This window comes from Streptopelia decaocto (genome assembly GCF_964273445.1).
Source record: "Streptopelia decaocto genome assembly, chromosome: 10".
Taxonomy (NCBI): Eukaryota; Metazoa; Chordata; class Aves; order Columbiformes; family Columbidae; genus Streptopelia; species Streptopelia decaocto.
Window position 1 is genome coordinate 14704540 of NC_138665.1, and position 14501 is coordinate 14719040.

The 14501-nt window shown below is 50.5% G+C and overlaps 1 long non-coding RNA gene across 1 annotated transcript; it reads right to left on the reverse strand.

The window, feature by feature from the left end:
* Positions 1 to 5263: 5263 nt before the first annotated feature.
* LOC309444057 lies at positions 5264 to 11913 on the reverse strand. Its single transcript, XR_014184922.1, has 3 exons — positions 11853 to 11913; positions 10127 to 10295; positions 5264 to 7939 (listed from the first exon to the last, which is right to left on the reverse strand). It is a non-coding gene; the product is annotated as an uncharacterized lncRNA (long non-coding RNA).
* Positions 11914 to 14501: the final 2588 nt, after the last annotated feature.

Consider the following 14501-nt stretch of genomic DNA (forward strand, 5'->3'; position numbering starts at 1 on the left):
GTGCTCTGACAGTCCTGCTCAGCACCCACTAATCCAGCAGTGAGGATCTGACACGACTTGGGGGAGCTGGTTACTCTCAGTTCATTGAAGGGCTGTTCCTGCCATCTCTGATTGACTTTAACTCCTGTTCAGGTTGCACCTTGCAAGATCAGATCTCAACTGAGTACAATCACTTTTATAAACAAATTAAACATTACCGTTGTCTTTTTTTTTTTTTTTCTTTTTCCTTCTTGTAGTGTTTAAGGACCTGATTTGATTTCACAAGCAGATACAGTCTGATGACTGTTCTGATGAGGGAATTGCTTCCTAGCCCTGTGAAGATGCTGATACTCGGTAAGGTCACCGTCATTGCAGACACCGAGGCGAAGGGCCAGAAAAGCACAAGGATTTGGGATGGTGTGAGAATTGCCAGCGAGGATTTTCATCCCTAGCGAAGTTGAGAAAGGGCTCATGCCATTACCAGGTGATAAAAGGCGTGTGCAAGGTGTGTGTTGAGGATACGTTTGGATGGCTGCAAACATACTTCTGCATGCAGGCTTTCCTGCAGGCTGCTCTGCTCCCCTAAAACACCATCTGGTGACTTGGAACATCTCGGAAGGTGGGAACCCTTTCATACCAGGCAGGAGGGGCAGGTCTGTGATGGTAAGTCAAGCTGCAGGTAGATTAGCCTGGTCCACTAAGAGGCTGCTATTTCTCTAGCAACTGGTCATCAGTAGCATCTTTATTTTTTCCCTCCACTGTAACCAGAAAGGGAACCAAGAATCTTGTGTCTCTGCATCTCTCCAGGTTGCCCATAGCAAATCACTGCGTGTAGAAGCTGCAACTTGGGCATCAGGTGTGGGGGTTTTATTCCAGACAGTCTGTGCTCTCCTACACTCCCCTTCACAAATGTAGTCAGGAAAACACCCCAATAGACAGTGTCTGTGTGTATAAATAAGGAACCAGCTATTAAACAAGGAACCATCTACTTCCAACTCCAGTCCCAGCTCTGTTAGGCTTCTTACCGCTGGGTACCCGGTCCATGCCCAGTTTACAACCCTGAAACGTCAGGAACACCGCTGGGAACGCTACAGGATTGCCTTTGGAAGAGACTTAGACAAAACTGAGTTCTCCCACAATATTTTGCTACGTGCAGCAGCGAAGTAACCGTGTTTATTTCACCTGTTCCCACCTGCCGCGCTGTGTCTCCCCCGGGTTTTGCAGGGCGGAGGTGCCGGTGCCGCGCTCGCTGTGGGGATGCTGCGTGGGGCCGGGTTTGCTGCTCCTGCCACGGGACTTGTCACCAGCACGGGCTGTTGGCTTCGCTGTCCTGCGGTTGGGAGAGGGATCAAATCCTTGTGCCCGGGAACACGCTGTCTGGGACAGAGGAAACGCGCTGCCTCCCCTGTGCTTCCCGCTGGGGGACCCGCGGGGCCGGGGAAGCGCCGGAGCAGCGATGCCGATGATGCTTCGCCTGCCTGTTCCCTGTCTGATGAGCCGGGACTGACAAAGCCGCCTTCAGGCAGGGAGGAGGGGATGGGGAGGGGGTGTGTGTGCTTTTAAATATGCATTGCAGTGCCTTTATCAGCTCTTTTCTCCCCAGTTTCCTTTCTTGTCAATTTTTTCCATTCACAAAATGCAAAATACCCAACATCAATCAGAGAATACAAAATACTAGGTAGGAATATCCTAATACATCTGTTCTACAAATAGAAATATCTCCTTACGCTTGCAATTAGAAAACCATCTTGTGCTTCCTAGTACAGAATAACCACAAATCCCCTTCTTGTGTAGATGTGTCTTCCACACCACCTCGTCCCCCCCATCAGACTGTGCCTCGCAGTCCTGCACGCCCAAAGCATTGCTTTGCAGCGGGAGGGAGAAGCTATTTTCTCTTGCAGAGCATACAGCATGGGAACTCACTCTGGACAGTTTATAAATGAATATATGCTCTACTTGAATCCTATTTCAAGTCACCTTCAATACCCTGTTATTTAACAGCACACAAGAATGGATTTATGTGAGAAATTGCTGATACCAAAGTCTTACACTTTGCTTTAGAAATGTAAAGACTTGAACTTCACAGAATCGACTGGGTTGGAAAAGACCTCAGACATCATCGAGTCCAACCCTTGGTCCAACTCTAGTCCGTTTACTGGATCATGGCACTAAGTGCCATGTCCAATCACAGTTTAAAAACCTCCAGGGACGGCGAGTCCACCACCTCCCTGGGCAGCCATTCCAATGCCTGACCACTCTCTCTGTAAAGAATTTCTAATATCCAGCCTAAATTTCCCCTGGCAGAGTTTAAGCCCATGCCCCCTTGTCCTATTGCTGATGCCTGGGAGAAGAGACCAATCCCCACCTGGCGAGAACTGCCCTTCAGGTAGTTATAGAGAGTGCTGAGCTCACCTCTAAGCCTCCTCTTCTCCAGACTAAACAAGCCCAGCTCCCACAGCCTCTCCCCATAGGTCTTATGTTCAAGTCCCTTCACCAGTCGTGTTGCTCTTCTTGAATTTTCCTTCCATTTGGTGAGTTTGTTGCCAAGACCCACTGAGTCACCAGGGCGCCAGCACCGTCGCTTGCTCTGGTCATCGCTCACCTGCTGCAGCAAACTTCACTGGCCGAGCAGGTGAGCTGGCTCCTGCCCTGCCCTGTGCTGCCACCTTCCACTGAACCCAGCCAGATTCTGTCCTTTTTTCGCAGCTTTGCATCAAAGATACTGGCTGCTTCCCAGCTGCACAACTGGGTACACAGAGTCAGTCAAAATTACCCTTGCTAAGAGACAGCAAGACATATAAATTGTTTCTTCTCCTCCGTAGTGCAAGGAGCAGGACCTGAACGTATTCACACCCAGCACTGGGAGCTGCTGTTGTGCAAGGAACAGCACAAACACCTCCCAAACCCATCCTGGCTCGGAGCGGGACAAGCAGCTGAGGTGGGTGGGCAAGAAGTGCAAGGAAAGCAAGATAATGCTGGATGCCACAATGAGCTGCTCACCTTTGCCAAAAATTCCTTTTGCATCAAAGGAGGCGAGCGGGAAAATATTGAAGGTAGATAAGGTGGCTTTTGGGGTTGCTCTTCTAGTGTTTACAGGAATCTGCAACACCTCATTTGGCTCCCACAGCACCGTCTCTCTAACGGAGGCACCTGGTACTGTGAGCAGAGTAACGTAACCCCGCTCTGAGTACGTGGGAGGCTCTCGGGCTGAGTGAAATTGAAAAATAGATTGGTGTAGAAGTGTGTGATGCCCAAGCACATCCAGTGTCATCTCCTCAACACAGCAGCCCCGCAGTGGTGTAAAGATGTGCTGCAGGGAACCTGCCACAGGGAACTGCTGCCTTCCAGCTTCAGAAAATCACACCGAAAACTACTGAGGAAGCTCAAAGATTTTTCCTCCACAGTGGCCACATGCTCCTGATGCAGCAGACTTCACATTCAAACCACAAAATATACATCTTTACCCTACGCAAACAGAACCCCCCCAATCTGCTTTGCACGGCCGCACAGCACCCGTGAGCAGGGGCTCCGGGGCTGAGCCAGACCGGGGATGTCTATTGGGGTGGGTTGGTTTTTTGTTTCCCCCCCGCAGTGATTTGTGCTCAAATGCAGTAATGAAGTCAACCTGCAGAAAGGCTGAAGGCAAACTTTTACATTTAAGGAAAAGCAATGACAGGAGCTCCCCCAGCTCCTTGGACAGAACAGCACTACTAGACACCTGCACCCCAGGGCTTTCTGTATTAATAACTGGCAACATCCTGAAATATTTGGAGCAGGGACAGGCTCACAGGGCACCCAGGAGCAGCAGAGGGGATGCCGTGATGGATATGAAGCCCCGTGCCACGCCCTCAGCCCCCATCCCGCATCCCCAACCGCGGCACATCGATCACCGGAGCTGTGGTCGGGCAGGGACCGTCCCTGGGCTCGGTGCCCTGTCCCACAGCCCAGCGCTTTTCTGCCTCTCCCGGGACCATTTTTTTTCCCACTTGGCTTGATTCAGCCTCTAAATTATCTGCTTGCCCACTGCTTTGAAAACCGTGCGGTGCTTTTACCCTCCTGCTACTGCCCAGTTGTTTTACTGCTGGCAGGAGACTGTGGCCTGAAGGCAGTTTTAGCAAGAGTCTATTTGTGAATGAGGTGAAAATCGCTTTTCTAGCTAAGATCAAACTGATCACAACAAAGAGATCTAAAAAGAAGGAATAAACCTGATTTTTTTAACTCTTAACACTCCACCTATAAACGCCAAAACTTTTGTATAAAAAAATCTCATGTGAAATTAATGACAGCATAGAAGTACAGAATTCATCACTTTACTGACCAATTTCCCCATAAATCAAGTTATTAAGTTGTTTTCCTGAAGGAAAGCAATATCTTACATGGTGATTACAGGCTTGACTTGTAGAAAACAGGAATAAACGGTTTAACAGGCACAAGTGAAATACCAATGTCCGATTTGAAATGGGTTGGTTGCATGTCCAAATATTGTGATTTTGACCTGTTTGCGGGCAGAGGCTCTAAAAAGCTGCTCCATGGACACACCTTTTGCACCTCCTGGGGTAGGAAAACCTTGTGTGCTGGGGGGTCCCATGTGCCCATCTCCTGCGGGTACCGATACTCACCCCACAGACTGGGAGCTGCGATTAAGCTGTAAATCAACAAGAGGACACTTCCCCAGCACCCCACGGCTATTGACTGCGATTTATTACTTCCCAAAAATAGTAATAAAACAAATGTTTGGGGATTCACAGCCAGCAGCACCCAACAGGAGACTGCAGATGGGGCTGTCAATGCTACAGCACCACTGCAGGACAGGGGATGGCGAGGATGCTTGACAAGGAAAGCACCACCCCGTCCCTTCCCAGGAGCACCCCCAATTCCATGGTGACCCCTGTGGCCATTCTTTGCTCCCACCTGGGCTGAGAAGCTGGAGGTGGCAATATCCCAAGGGCAGAACTGGAGAAAAACCCTTTCACCTGAGGGTTCAGCTCACTGCTGGGGTGATGGGTCTGCAGTCAAGCCCCCAGGCTCTCTAGGACCTGCAGACCCACCAAATTCTTCCCAAGTGCTGCCAGATGTTGGCTATTGGCCGCTGGCAGCCCCTCACCCTGGCCACATCCCACCCGAGTAGCCCAATAGTGGCTGGGGAAAGGGGTTTCCTTCCCATAGCTCCCTCTGGAGCAGCCCGGGAACAAAGCAGCCCTCCTCCTTCCCACCAGCTGAAGCTCTGGTCCCCATGTCCCCACCAGCCCTCACACCCCCACCATGTCCCCCACACCCCCGGGTGACGCTGGGGAAGGGCTTGGCAGCATTTCCCAGCCCCGGCAGTGCCCTCTGCCCGCTCCATCCCTGGGACGGGGCATCGGGTACCCACCAGCACGGGGTGTCGGGTGCAGCCCCCTCCCATTAACGACACCAAGCCCTCGTTCGTTGCTGCCTCCGCAGTGGTTTATTGGTGTGGGAGACGAGAGCCCAAAGCAGGAAGGTGGAAGGTGCTGTGGGGTGCCGAGGGGGCACCCCGAGAGCCAGAGCCCTGGCTCCTGCGGCAGGGACCGATTTCCAGCCTCACTAAAGCAGCAATGCAATACTGGAGAGCAACAGGCAATCCCAAACTCCAGTATTTACGTGCTGCTAGAGCACTGCTGACAGCTCTGCATCCCAGTGCCTCGCCACTGCCTCCAGACCCAACCCCTTCACCCCAAACACGCGGAAACAAAGTACCTGGCTGATCCTTTGCTGGGGAAAGGACCGGAGAGCAAGGGGTGCGGGGCGAGGCGCCAGCTGAAGGGACGGTGCCCCAGCCAACGCTGGCCATGCCCATGTTGGAGAACAAAAAGGAGCTACGAGTCCCTCCGACCTGCAGGGCCAGCCCCGCTGAGACACACACACGCTCACGGGGAATGTATTTGGTCGCTGCAAAGGATGTGCACAAAGGAAAGCGCCAAGAAAACTTATCTACACGTACCTGTTCAACTGAACTAAAGAGATACGTGGGAATGCGTTAGCTTCCACATCTATGATAACCAGAAGCTCATTTTCTTGTCTTATCCTTGAGGTAATGAGGCAGCCCAGAATGGTCTGTATCTCCTTGTCCCTACAAACCATGATGTGCTGCTACATCTCCTCAAAGCCCACTGAATGTTGACATTCCAAATGATATTTTGAATAGATATATATATTTTTTAACCATGATATAAGGTACCGAAGAACACTCTACAATGAAGACATTTAACATGCATGCATTACCATCACGAGACATTTTTTCTTCACAGGCGCTGTCAGAAAGTCTGTAACTATAAGAGAACAAGAAGTTACACAGTGCAAACAAACCTGTTTCAGAAACAAAATCAGAAATAAACTGTGTGTGTACCCCCCTCCTCAAATAAATCCAGGTCTCAGCAAATCTGCACTTTCACGTCTAGCAGACCTGCTGCTTTTGCAGCAGATCCCACGGACCTTCCTGGCCCTTCCAGTCTCTGGGGAAATGTTACCTTGTCCCTCTCCTCTTAGGGGCTGCTGAACATCAAGGACTTTCCAGGAGTCGCAATGTTAACATTTAAATCCAGATTCCAACAGTTCAAACCTGTTAAGTTCTCCTTCAAATATTTTTTATTTGGCTTGTTTTGACTTTGAGAAATCTAAAATACCACCTTTTTTTTTTTTTAAGCTTGATTATTTACTATTTCAACGGACAAACCTTATGCGACCAGAAATTAAAGATACGCTGGAACTTCGCGGCCTCCCCAGCAGCCGGGGCCGTGCAGACAGCCTGACATTTCTTTTGTTTCCTTTCCACTTTTCTTTTTCCCCCAGTTATGTGACAACTTCCTCCAATTCATTTTCTTAAAAAGCAGCATCACAAAAAAACAAAACAAAACAAAACAACCCCTGAACAATGTCAGAAACGCCGCCGCCGTCAGTTCGAATGCTTGCGCCGTCCCCTCGCGCCGAACGCGTCAGTTTGTCCTCCTCCCGGTCCCTGCCTGTTTAGCAAACTCAAAACCAGGAATTTCAAAAGCTCTCATCACCCGTGCCAAACTATTGCAAATTTTAAATCAAATATTTGCCAACCAAAAAGCAGTATATTTTTTTTCGCCACTTCAACGTCCTCAGTACCGACAGCACCAGGTCCAACTCTCTAATGGGCAATTGCTACTTACTGCAAAGAAGTCAGCCAAGTACCCAGAGAAAGTTAAACCCGCACAAGCTAAAATGAAAAAACACATAATTTTGCCATTAATTATTTCTGTAACAATGTTTCAATTGACTGTGCCTGTATAGTCATATTTCTGTCAGCTCTTCAAGTGACTCAAACCCCAAAACAACAGCAAACACGCTCAGCTCTAGAATCCATTTTGATTGTGTTTGAGGTTCAGGTTTTAATGAACGTTTTTATATATACATATACACACACATATATATAAAAACCACTATTTAGCCTCGTTTGACAAGGGGGGCAAGAGCTCTCTTCAGCAAGGAGGTGTTTCCAAAGTGTGGTTCAATACACCTCCACCCGCTTATTCTCTAGCACAGAGAGATCAACATTCACACCGAGTATTGGGCAAGTGGAAATTTGGGATAGGCAGTGAAATACGTATCTGAGAAAATACCTGTGCTTGTGACATGACAGCATTGTTATTTTAAGCAACAGAAAGTTCTGTGTTTGAATCATCCCCATCTCACACTTCCGCTTCTTCCAGACTTAAGTTTGTGCTTTGGATTCTCAATATTAAATCAGGAAGATGGCAGGATGGCCCATCTCAGTCTTTCCGAGGCATTACCTGCAGCGCCCAAGAAGGGACACGCATTTCGGAGGAACCTGCCTTCATCCCGAGGGATGCGGATGCCGCGGGTATTTCGGAGCGGGCTGGGCACACGAACTCACCTTCCCAACTCACCTGGCACGTCGGCTCCGTCCGCACTGAGCGTCCCCGGGCACCAGGCCACCACTGCTTCAATGGAACTGGGGAGCAACACACAGAAGGGGTTACCAGGTGCTCACGGGGCACCCCGTGCTTCGGGAAGGGGTCACCTCCCCGGGCACGCACAGATGGCTGTAGATGTTTTTAAAATTTGGGGGAAAAAAAATAAATATATTAAAATAAATCAAGTTTTCACTTGTGGATAGGGCAGACTGCAAGGCAGCACACGAACAGACAGCGCGTCCCACCCCTCCCCAGTCCTGCTGCCAGGAGCGGAACCCGAGGAGCAGGAGGAGCCCCAAATCATGGGGAACCCCGAAACACAACCCCAGTGCTGCACAGCTCCTGCCAGCCCAAACCAGCAGGAGCTCTGGGGGCGTGAGAGGCTTAGAACAGCCGCAGCAACAGCAGCCCATTGCTCTGGGCAGAGCAGATGCAAAGGAAATATCCAATTTACGCTGATTTTGGTGATAAACCACCCCGACATGTAAGATGCAGACGGGCTATTCGGGGGCTGGATTTTTTTATGGTGGCACTGTTAGGTGCTCAGCCCCTCGCTGGGGGGAGGCAGCTCCCCAGGGCACCCCCAGCCTTGCAGCAGCACCCCGGCACGGCTGGGGGTCCCAAATAGCAGAACTGCCCCAAAAGTTCCACCTCGATGCAAGAGCTCTTCTGCTGCCACAGGCTCCACACACCAGCTATTTCTGGAAATCGAGACTTCTACCCGTCATCTATATAAGCCAGACACCTACAGGGGTTTAATTAATTCCCCCAAACAACTGGGGGACTTGAATCCACAGAAATCTATTAATGTAGTTCACAAAACAGTGCAACTGCTGCTTGCCAAGGTATATTGGGCAATTCAGTGAAAACCATCCCCCCCCGCCACCCTAAGCCCAAACACACACAGAACTAAAATTCAGCCTGAAATACAGGGTTCCCTTAAAGCACAACCCAGTCCCTCCTGGCACCGCACAGATAAAAAGAAAAGCAAAAAAGGAAGAAGATAAAAAAACCAAAAGTGAGAAAGAGCACCAAGGGAAAGGAAATAAATATACGAGCCCATGACAGGACGGATTTGCATACAGAGCCTTCACCAACTCGCTAACTTCAGGGCTAGGTAAACTCAAAGACAAGTATTAGGCATTTCCTATATACGTAAAGCAGAGAAAACAACAAAAAAACAAAACAACAAACAGAAAACCAACTGTGCTATCGAACAGTTTTTCAGGGGACATGAACAAACAAATCCTGAAGTCACTGTTCTCATTTGAAAGAAGAATAAAATAAAATTTAAAAAAAAAAGGCATTTACTATTTTACAAAAAGATTAAAATAAATCATCTCGTTACAGCTGAAGGTCTCAGACAGTAATTACTGAGACACAATTACGGTAACAAAACGAAAATACGGGGGCGAGTAACACTACTGAAACACTTCACATCTGCCCGGGTCTGGAAAGAAAAATCACACCACTTTCATTCCTGCCTTCCTTTGAGTAACGAAATTCAAACAAAAGTCACGTAATTAATATTTACAGATGTGGCTAATAGCTGGAATCGGCCCCGATGCTTGATCGACAGCCACCACATGGTTCCAGCTATTACGTTTCGACAGGACTCGCCTCGCGGGGCTGCGGGAGAGAAACGACTATTAAAGACCAGTGGGACGTGGGAAGCGCACGCAGCCGCGACGCTTCGGGGTGCGGGGGGACCCGCAGCCCATCTCCTCACACACAGCACGAGGAAGAGAATCAACCCCACACGTCTCATCAAGCTGAGACTTCAGCCTGGCTGGGACAAAATAATCTGTTTTCCTCCCGTATGTCAAAGCTGTATGAGAGCAGATAATTTCTCACTCTTTATTATTAAAAATGTATTTTTTTTTCTCGCAGATTTACCCAGAAAAAAGGTCAGAGAAGCGGCATGTATTTCAAATACATAACAGCATGCTTGAGCTACATTATAATTTTAGCACGGCGTACCTCTCGCACGTTAAACCGCACGACGTTAACTTGCTCTTAGGTGGGGCAGAGCACCCGAAACCAAACCGCAGCTACAAAGGGCAAATTCAAATAATGCAAGAAATATTCGTTAACTTTACTCGATTCGAAACTCGACCCCGATATTGTTACGAGCGGGATCGACCGTATTTATCAAGACGGGGCTGTTAACACGAGGGAGAGCTACTGGTGCTCGTGAAGGCCTGCGGGGTAAGACGTCAACTTACAGTACTCCAGAAAACCAGTAAAATCCACAGTAAAATTCCGGGATCCGCAGTTTTTTCTCAACACTGCTGAGGAGAAGAAAAGTACGATGCTTCTCGTTACTTCCATTTTTTTGCATTGTCATCTTATCCAGTTTTAAAAAACAAGAGACGGGGTCTGGAAGCCTGACTCCTATAAAGTGTATTTGTTAAGAACAGAAGAAAAATAAATTGTCAGATGAGCATTAATTCAAAATGTACCAAGTGCACAGTATCTTTTTTTTTTTTAATATTTGGGTCAGTTTGCCTGAAGCATTAAAGCTTCCCTCTTATACTTCATTTATTACATTAGCAGTTGCAGTTTTACTGCACATCCCACCAAAGTGGATTAACTAAATACAGACTTTCACAGTTGATGGTGAGCACCGCAGCTCTTTGGATTTCTTCAGAGCAGAAGATGATGAAACTTGGCAGATGGTCCCTCACCTACACACGTACACAGGCGTACAACACACAGCACAATTTCTTTTTTTTCCTTTTTTTTTTAAGAGTAATTCATGTTTTAACCTTGGAGCACTCAGCACAATAATTGTCTTTATGTACATGATGCACACGTGGGGAAAAACATCGCATTTAGGATCAATTAAAAAGGGAAAATCCCCCAGCACGGCGCGTCGCTGCCGCAGCTCACCCAGCGCAGCAAAGCTGCACTTGGAAGTCGGCCTTTGCCAGGATATTCAAATTTCCTGTACAAAGCAAGTAACCAGCAAGAGGGAAAAAAATATATAAAATAGCAAAAGCTAGGTGCTGTTTAATAAAAAAAATTAAATTATTTCACTTTTTTTTTTGTTATACTACTATTATTTTTTTTTTAATGCATAAAACTATTTTCTCACATGTGCCCGTTTGGCAGCAGGAGCGGGGGGTGAGCACGGGTGGACGTGGGGGAGCTCAGGCCCCACGCCAGGACGCAGCGGGGGCCGACTGCGGATTGCTTTAAAAATCAAGAGGAAAACGATTAAAAAAAAAAAGGGGGAAAAAAAGAAAGGCAAGCCCCAGCCACACCTGCGGGAGCGGCTCCCGCAACGAGAAAAACTGCTAATAACAAAAAACTCATGAGGAAAAGGGGTCCTGGAGGGGGGGGCTCGGCGCCCCGCACCCACGTGGGAACCGTCCTCCCCCCGCGGGACGCGCGTTGCGCGGGGAAAGGCGCCGCTCCCGCCCTAACGGTCCGGCGGCGGGACCACCGCCCCGCCCGCCCTGTCACCGCCCGCTGCGTCACCGGCCGCTCCGCCGCCCCCCGGGGCCGCCGACCTCCGCAAACCCCCCCGGGCCGCCTTTGTGCGGCGCCGCGCGGGCGGGCGGGGGGCGCTGTCGGTGCCGCCGCTCTCCCCACCCCTCCCCCGCCGCAAAAAGTTTTTTTACGGCTTTTTCCCCCCCGCTTTTTCCTCCAAGTTTCTCCGGGGCCCGTGTGTGTGTGTGTCCCCACTCCACGGGGAGCGGCGCGACCCCGCCCACGGCGGCGCGGGGGAGGCGGCGGGAGGGACCGCGCCGTGCCCCCCCCACCCCGCGCCCCGGCCGGCGGGCAGCGCAGCGCGCCCCGTCCCGCCACCCCCTCCCCGTGCCGCCCCCCGCCGAGCCGGGCCGGGCCGAGCCGTCCCGCCCGCGGAGGGGAGAGGAGAAGGGGGGGGCGGCGGTTGGCCCCCCGCGGCGCCCCGGCCCCGCCGCCCTGCCCGCCCTCCCTCCTCACCTCCGAGTCCACTCGAAAATGGCGCCGAAACCGAAAAAACTTCGCAAATTTCATTGTAGGCGGTTGCAAAGGCTGCTGGGAGCGGGGGCGGTGGCAGCACCGCCCGCCGGGGCGGGACGGGGCCGGGCACGGGGCGGGGCGGCCGCCGGGCTCCGTGCGGGACGGGACGGGACGGACGGGCGATGCTCCCGCGGGGAGCCGGGCGGGCGGCTCCCGGTCCCGGCCGCGGTTGGGTGGGGGTTGAGCATCCCGGTGGGTGCGGAGGCCGCCGCCTTTCGGAGCGCAGCCCCGCGGGTCGCGCCGGGGCCGGGGAAGCGGAGGCGGGAGGTGGTGATGGCCCCGCGGAGGTGGATTCACCTGCCCCGGCTCCGGTGCCACGGCGGTGCCATCAGGACCGTGAGAGCGGGGTGAGCAGCGCTCCGCGGCGGCACAAAGCTGCGTGCGGGACAAAACCATCCACGGGGGAAAAAATAAATAACTCGCAAGAGCTGCGCAGGATTGATGGGGAAGCTCCGCTTTGCCCTTCGTGCAAACAGCCTCCTTCCACTGCCTCTCCTCTCTGTGGTTTATGGCCTCACGTAAACTGTCCAGGGGAGGGATGATGCTTTTTCAGTCCTACTTGGGTGAAAAAGTGGATTTTTTTTTGTTATTTGGCACGTGCTTCTGTGCACGCACTGTGCACGATACCGGACTGAGGTTTATGATTTCTTTTTCCTCCCCACTACTGTGACCTGAGTTCTCCACACACACTGATCCGCAGCCGTTCCCCCACCCGCAGGCTCAGGAGATGTTCCCTGCCACGCTCCCGTGCACGGTGGGCACAGGTTCACCACCTGCCCAGAGCCACACAGCAGGGATGGCAGCAGGATTTTGGGGCCCGCATTCTGGGTGCAGGCTGGTACCATGAGACACTTGCGAGGAAAACAGGTGGTTTAGAGACATGGTTTTCTGAAGATTTTTGAATCTTAAGAGCCAGAGCTTGGGAGGATGGTGGTTTGTGCAAGCTGAGGCCTGGGGAAAAGTGACACTGGGGCAGAGCGGTCCCTTCCCAAGGGAGAACCCGGGTCTGGAAGTTGGGTGCTTCCAGGTTTGTGGTGTCCATCGCTGGGAATGGGCAAAGCTGTGAAGTCTCTCGTTGACTTGGTGGGTTCGTAATCTCCACGTTGCAGTTTTTACTTTTACTCCCACCCCAAACAACAGCAACAACAAAAAAACCCAAACCCTGTTGCTATATAATTGCTCGGTTCTCACAGATGAGCAGTGAAGCTCAATTAATTACACTTTGTGAAGAGCTGCTGATCCTCTGATGGAAACATGTAAGGGCAAAACACTATTGTTTTGCAACTTACAAAAGCTGATAAGAGCGGTGAAAATGGAAAAAGCCTTTACCACCGAAAGGTATTACGGCGCTGTGCTTTTTTTCCACTTGAGATCTTAGAAACTAGCTGCTGGCTGCTGCTTTTCATTTAGAAGGGTTTTTCCCCCTTTTGAAAGAAATACAATCACTACCAAGTATTCTGGAGGGACTTCATCTTTAAACAAATAATGTTTTTCTTGTTGGGTGTGCACTATTATTTTCTTAATTATTCCTGGATTTCTGCCTGTTCCACCAAGAGTTTTCTCAGATGGCAGAAACAATTGGTCTTTTTTTTTTTATTACACTAATAGCAAAAAGTATCCCTAATAAAAAGATTCTGTACATCCCATAAATTCAAACAGGACATGTTTTGCCAACAATCACACCTCTTCACTGAGGCATCATATATGTTTCTTTTCTTTCTTTTTTTCCACATCACCACTATTGTTTACTACTCAGCCTTGCTGAGTGGTGTCAAAACGAAAGGAATCAAGTCATTTATTTAGCACCAAAGGCGTCCCACTCACCCTTAGCGTGTATGTCGAAATCTCAGCAGATGTGGCAGGGAATGAACGGGTGAAGAGATTCACCTACACCTCTCGCGTCTACTTGTGGGTGGCCTCTAATTAATTTGGCTTCGAGTCTCTGCTGCAAGGTAGATGGGTTGGGAAGTCTGGCTGGGAGTCGTCTGTTTGAATCGTACCTATTCTATGGAGAACTTCATTGTGTAGCTGTGTCTGACCCGCACCCTTGTGAGAACTAATTAAAAAAAAAAAAAAAGGCCCCACACTTATTGGAATGTCAAATATAAATGTCAGCGTTTCAAATGAAATGGTATCTTGGGAGGCTCCTGCACATTTAATCAGCCGGTTGCGCCATCTATATCATGGACTCAAAAGCAGCAGTGAGAACCACGAAAGGCACTGGCTTAACATCAGCAAAAGTGTTTGCCAAACTTGGATTATGTCACTGCTTTATGATCTTGCTTTGTAAAGGGAGAATACTCTTGGGGAGGAAGGACTCGGCGTGCCGGATCTACAGCGAGAGCAAGGAATGAGTGCTGCTCGCAGAAACTGGGGGGGAGGGCGAGAGACTGTGTTTGCTGGGATATTTTTGCAGATGGATGCTTTACGGCCACCTTCTCCAAGCAGAGATGTGCCCTGCAGATCACTAGGGCTGAAAGCAGAAAGCCCAAAATACCCCAATGAGGCTGTTTGCTGCCTTGCCCCGCGCCGCCCTCCCACGGGCTCACCTGCCGGGGCCCCTGCCTGGGCACTGCCCCTCGGGGCTCC